Consider the following 6,351-nt stretch of genomic DNA (forward strand, 5'->3'; position numbering starts at 1 on the left):
AATAACATCTGAATCGCTCCCACTGCCCTAGCCTTTTTTTTTCTATTGCTTCACTCTAACTTTCCTCATCCACGAATCTTTCATTCTCGCTCAAATTAGTTGGGAAATCGTCGCTTTCTCGGTCCGAATCGCTCTTGCTGCTGGTGGCTGTGAATATAAACAATGTAAGGAGCCCTACAACCAGTGACGTCACACGCACATCGTCTGCTACTTCCGGTACAGGCAAGGCTTTTTTTTTAGCGACCAAAAGTTACGTACTTTATGGTTGATGTTCTCTACTAAATCCTTTCAGCAAAAATATGGCAATATCGCGAAATGATCAATTATGACACATAGAATGGACCTGCTATCCCCGTTTAAATAAGAAAATCTCATTTCAGTAGGCCTTTAGAACTATGTATGATGATGCTTGTTCAAGTTTTTCATTCAATCAACTAACTGGAATCATTGGGAAAAGATGGAAACAAATAATTATGGAACTACTAAATTATTAGTTTGTAAACCTCTAATAAGAAATTCTAGTTGGCAAAAAGGAACTAAAATAAATATAAAATAATATAATTTTTATTTAATAAAGAAATCTTTGAAGGATGCTCATATAACACATATGGAAAATGGGAGGACATTTTTGACTGCTTTTTGACTGAAGCAATATTCAAATCAATCTACGAAACTACTATCGATGTGCAAAATTGTTAATTTCAAATTAAAATTATTTATAACTTTTCGAACACGAGAAAAATGTTAAAACTATGGAATGTGACAAGAGTCGGATGAATACCTATTTTGTTGTAAGGAGTCTGAATCCACCCTGCTTTTGTTTTGGTATTGTCATATTGTGTCTTCCTTTTGGGTGGAAGTTGGAAAAATGTGTTTAATTATTGGTTTGTTTATGAAGCTTAATGTGGTTTCTGTTATTTTAGGAGAGTTCATTGACAGTCATGACTAAGTCAATTTAATTATAGTATTCAGTAAAAGGTTTTTTTAAGGCCAAAAACAGATATTCACTTTTTACCCTCATTAAAACATGTATTCAATATTTTTTGACTTCAGAAAGTTATATGGTTGAAACCGATAATGATGCCAATATACATAAAAAAAGATGGGAAGTTTGAAAATGTAATTTTGTTTACAGATATTTGCAATGTGTTGTTGTGTTTCCTAATTTTGAGTGTACATAAATGAAGGTGTGCCGTTGCTGAGTCCGACCTGGACATAATCTGAACCGTACATAAATGCTTAATTTGAAAATGTCATTTTGTTTATAGATTATATGCAATCTATTGTTGTGTTTCCTAATTTTGAGTGTACATAAATGAAGGCGTGTGTTGCTGAGCCCGACTTTGAATGATTGATTGAAACTTTTATTAGTAGATTGCACAGTTCAGTACATATTCCGTACAAATGACCACTAAATGGTAACACCCCAATAAGTTTTTCAACTTGTTTAAGTCGGGGTCCACGTTATTCAATTCAGGTAAACTGGACCTGGACATAATCTGGACTGGACCTGGTTTGAAGAACCCTTCAAACAATCTAATTTCATTCATAAGGTCCTTTTCAAAAAATATATATAAAATAAAATAAAATAAATACATTTAAAACATTTTCTTGAATAAGAAAGAAAGTACAACAATATAAAACAGTTATAGAGAAACTAGTAGTTAATGAAAATGAGTAACATTAACTGTTAAAGGTTAGCACTATTAGACAGCGTAATGAAATACATGTTATACAATCTTTTGAAGAAATTGTAAGTATAATATATTATCTTCAGAATATGTTCATAGTGAAGCACTACAAGGACAGAAATATTTCATCCTGCTTGAATGTAAGACTTGTATTCAACTCCTGGGTAAACACTGCCCCCTGGTGGACTCTTTAACTACATACCTTGTCTCCTTTGCCTCCACTCAGACCTTGAGCACCTGGAACGCCCATGGGTCCTCTCTCTCCTTTGAGTCCACTCAGACCTTGAGCACCTGGAACGCCCTTGGGTCCTCTCTCTCCTTTGCTTCCCTGTCATATATGAGAACAATGAATAAGTATTGTACTTACAATGTGCTGTGCTGAGCAGACATGTGTTGAGTTGGCTCCAGCAGCAAACTTTTCATATTCACTTTTAGACCTTGTCATTGAAGCAATTTGAAGTACAGCGAGGTATTGCATGCATGACATACATGTAGATGTTTTTAAAAATGTATTTTGTAATTTGTGATTGCTGCTGTTCACATTCACTCACAATCACGTCCACACAGAAGTAATACAAATAACGCTTTTCTAGACAAAAGCAGCACCGTTGTATAGCACACTCGATGTAGATACTTTTTTAAATGTATTTTGTAATTTATGATTGGCCTCACGCGGGCCGGACAGGGATGCACATAGAGCCGCAGAATGCCCGGGTCTGTGTTACAGTGAATGAATATGCATTTTAATGTATAATCACCTCATGATAGTATTACACAATTCCCTAAGCCAGTGACTATCTAACTGTGGTAAGACAGAGAATGACATAAATATGCAAACAGTTTTACTGTTCAAACTGTGGCCAAAAATATTCAATGAATACTTATGGCCACTACGCAACTGGTCATTATGGTAGTACTTGGAGAGCAACGTTTTTTTTTCTTGAAGTGGTACTTGGAAAACAACCTTTACATATTTGCTTTTGAAGTCATAAGTCAGGGGAACAAGCATTTAAACAAAAACATTTCAGGAATATAAATGTTAACACAGGGGTGTCTAAACGTTTTCACCAAAAAGTCAAAGTATGTTGGTACCGTTTTGAGATATTTTTATATATCTTAAAAATAATACTCAAAACTGACATTAAAGAAAAAACTTGGGCCATGTCCACACGATTACAGAGTGTTTCAAAAACACATATTTGGGGTGAAAACAGTCTTTATTCACACAAGTGTAGTTTCAAAAGTGTCTCTGTCTACACACAAACACATACACCTGCTGTCATGCACATTTTGTCCAATCAAAATCCTGACAAATGGTGGCCTTACACCTCTTATTATTTTTATTTTTATACACTACACGTAAAATGACTTGTCCATTATCTTTAAACCCAGCCTGCACGTACACAGAGCCCTGGGAACATTATTAAAGAGCGAATAATAGAATTATAACATGTTCAGCAAAATGGTGATGAATTACATGTGCAGTGAAGTCGACATTATTTCTAAAATCAGCACGCACTAAGGAAACCATTTTGCATGTTTGAGGGAATTATAAAGCATTTAATCATGGATATAATGATATGGTACATGGATGATGAAGTGTATATTGTCTTTCACATCAGTACAAATTACAAGGATGACGTTACATTGTTTTTTTTGTTTCTGCTTGGTCGCTCTTTTTGTGTGTGTGCGGTCGCGCCCGGCTCAATCTACAATAATGGAAGCAAGACACGTAAGTTCACTTCATGACTTGTCGTTAAACAAGGACTAAAAACATAAGATAATGTTGCACCTTTCTTATGACACAGAACAAAAAGTCTTGCTTGTCAAAGTTGTGCCATCAGGTGGAGGTTCCACAGCCATCACATCCAAAACAGCTGACTGTCATTTGCGCTGACGGGAGTGTCACCAAGCCCATTTTAATGAATCTTTTTTTAATTCATGTTGAGTGAAAATAGCGCATCCAAACATAGAATAAATCATCTTATGGTGCGTTTAAAGGCAGCAAGGTAGCAAGGCAGTGTTGTTGAGCTTGGAAATGACACAAGCGTGACGTCATCTCAAGTCTCCGGTTGTGCCGTGTACACGCATACGCTCAGCGGAGACTTTTGGAATTCTACACTTTGACCAGCGTTTGCAAAAGTCTGCATTTTTAAAGACACGAGAGGCCTAAACACAGAGATATGTATGCGTTTATTAGGTTTCTCTGTTCGTGTGGACATGGCCTTAGTGTCAGCTTTCTGTTATAGACTACAAAGTGTAGCAAAGTATTACAGTAAAAAATGGAACATAGGTGGTTCCACAGCTGGGCGATATATCGATATACACGATATATTGCGGGTTTGTCTCTGTGCGAGATAGAAAATGACTATATCGTAATATTGGAGTAGACGTTCTCACGCAGTTGTTTTTAGCTGCGGGCATTACACTACAGGCTCTCCTCGCTCTTTCCTGTGTCTCCTTCTCACAGACAAGCAGGCGCACATTCTTACATACGTCACATACTGTCACCTCTTACTTCACATACGTATACGCCCTCGCCCAGCAGAGAGGTAGCGGCGTGGCTAACGTTAGCTGTGATGCTAGCGGGTTGTTGCAAGAGAACGAAGGTGCGAATCTCGTAACAAATGAATTAATTAATTCCCAAGAAAAACAGCACGGGGTCCATCGTCTGGCGGTGGTTCGGCTTCAATCAGAAATATGTCAAATAGACAATTTTAATTTGTCATGTGTGGAGCACAAGCGTTGCTACCAAAAGTAGCATTAGTGCTAATATGTAGCATCATTTGAAAAGTTTAATAAATACAGTTTTGGTCAATTGACTTAGTTGTGATTTCCTTCTCTGCATGAAAGTTTTAAAAGTAGCATATATTAGTGCAGTATGGAGAATAATCACCATACTGCTGTGATTATATGTATCCAGTGTTTATTCAAGGCTAAGGCAAAATACCGAGAAATATATCGTATATCGCGATATGGCCTAAAAATATTGCAGTATTACAAAAAGGCAATATCGCCCAGCCCTAGGTGGTTCAACGTAGCACATTTTTCTGCCTATATTTTTCACATTTACTAATAGGGTGTCCAGAGCAGCAACGGTGGGCAAAATGAACTTTCACAAAATATTCATTATGAACAGTCCTGCAATGCGTTCACTTGTGGAAATGTCTAAACATAAAAGCTAAATTTCCTCCAATAATAAGCACACAAGTCTTGCTGGGTAATATGGCCCAAAACGGATAGCATTTATGCATTTATAGTCTGAATGGCGATATATGTTATACCGTATTTCCTTGAATTGCCGCCGGTGCGCTAATTAATTTAAAACCTCCTCTCACTCCTGCGCTTACCAAAGGCATGCGGTAAAAGTAAGCATGCGCAAATTATTTTAAAACCTCTTCTCACTCCGACACTTACCAAAGGTATGCAGTAAAAATTTGAGTGTGATGTAAGCTTGGATCTTAAATCCTACTGAATAGTAGGGGTGTAACGGTACGTGTATTTGTATTGAACCGTTTCGGTACGGGGGTTCCGGTTCGGCACGCGGGCGTACCGAACGAGTTTGGAAGCAGAAGTCTTCACAAGCTGCTATGCTTTCTGCCTCTGTCTCAGCAGTGAGCACCCAGCATTGTCCTGCCCACACAACCATCTGATTGGTTACATACAAAGCCAATCAGCAGTGCGTATTCAGAGCGATGTAATAGCCAATCAGCAGTGTGTATTAAGAGCGATGTAATCAATGCTTTAGCGTCGAGCAGAGATATTCGTTTAGCAGGGGAGCAGCGGACTCTACCCAAATTATACTTAACACTTCCCATTCACAACTATTACAAACATCACTATGAGCCCGTTGACCTTCTAGAAACTTAAACTGCAGCTCAGGTAGCTCACAGTATAGGTTTGAGGAGAAGGCTAATTAGCTTTTAGCGTAACATTAGCTAATTTTGCTGTGTGTGTATGTGTGTGTTTGCGCGTGTGTGTGTGTGCGTGTTAGGGGCAGCAAAGCCCTGTCTGTCTGTTATTTCATTGAACTCCATCGTGTTTAGGGATAAATAGTCTCTCCCATTGCTATTGTACTATTTTTCAGCAATAGCTACATTAATCATTAGTAATGTAGCAGCTTAGTTTTGAATAGCAGGGTCCCTGCTATCACATGTTGATAAAAATACAACATGTACATAATAAAAGTCAACTACAGGCTTCCCTAATACTGTAATAAATTAAGCATGATGAGTTGACATTAAACAGTTTCAATGGAAACTGTTTAATGTTGCACTTTTTATATGTAGAAGAAAGGTTTTTTCATTTTATTTAATCACAGCAACAACTTGAGACAGTTTAATGTGGATTAACGTGGGCAGAATTATTATAGTTTTCCTCATGTTAGAAGGATAAAGCCATTGTTTACAAATTTGGTAAATAACCAAAAAAGGTATATTTTGTTGTTTTCTTACTGTACCGAAAATGAACCGAACCGTGACCTCTAAACCGAGGTACGTACCAAACCGTAATTTTTGTGTACTGTTACACCCCTACTGAATAGCTCTTAGTCTTCTTCCCTTTATGCGATTTCAAATTACCGGTATTAAAATCAGCCTCCTCCATTTTGAAAATGATGACAGGGGAAGTGTCACTCGTGACGTCACGAGTTTGACCAGGC

General features: G+C 37.5%; 1 long non-coding RNA gene across 2 annotated transcripts in view; it reads right to left on the minus strand.

The window, feature by feature from the left end:
* LOC133542976 (uncharacterized) overlaps positions 1-2,003 on the minus strand; it is a 28,239-nt gene extending 26,236 nt beyond the window's left edge. Inside the window, exon 1 of one of the 2 annotated variants that reach the window (XR_009804271.1) lies at positions 1,894-2,003. This is a non-coding gene — a long non-coding RNA (uncharacterized LOC133542976). The remainder of the gene's footprint in view (positions 1-1,893) is intronic. The other variant, XR_009804272.1, reaches the window with a different exon arrangement.
* Positions 2,004-6,351: the final 4,348 nt, after the last annotated feature.

The sequence above is a fragment of the Nerophis ophidion genome, linkage group LG25 (assembly GCF_033978795.1).
Source record: "Nerophis ophidion isolate RoL-2023_Sa linkage group LG25, RoL_Noph_v1.0, whole genome shotgun sequence".
In the NCBI taxonomy this organism is placed as follows: domain Eukaryota; kingdom Metazoa; phylum Chordata; class Actinopteri; order Syngnathiformes; family Syngnathidae; genus Nerophis; species Nerophis ophidion.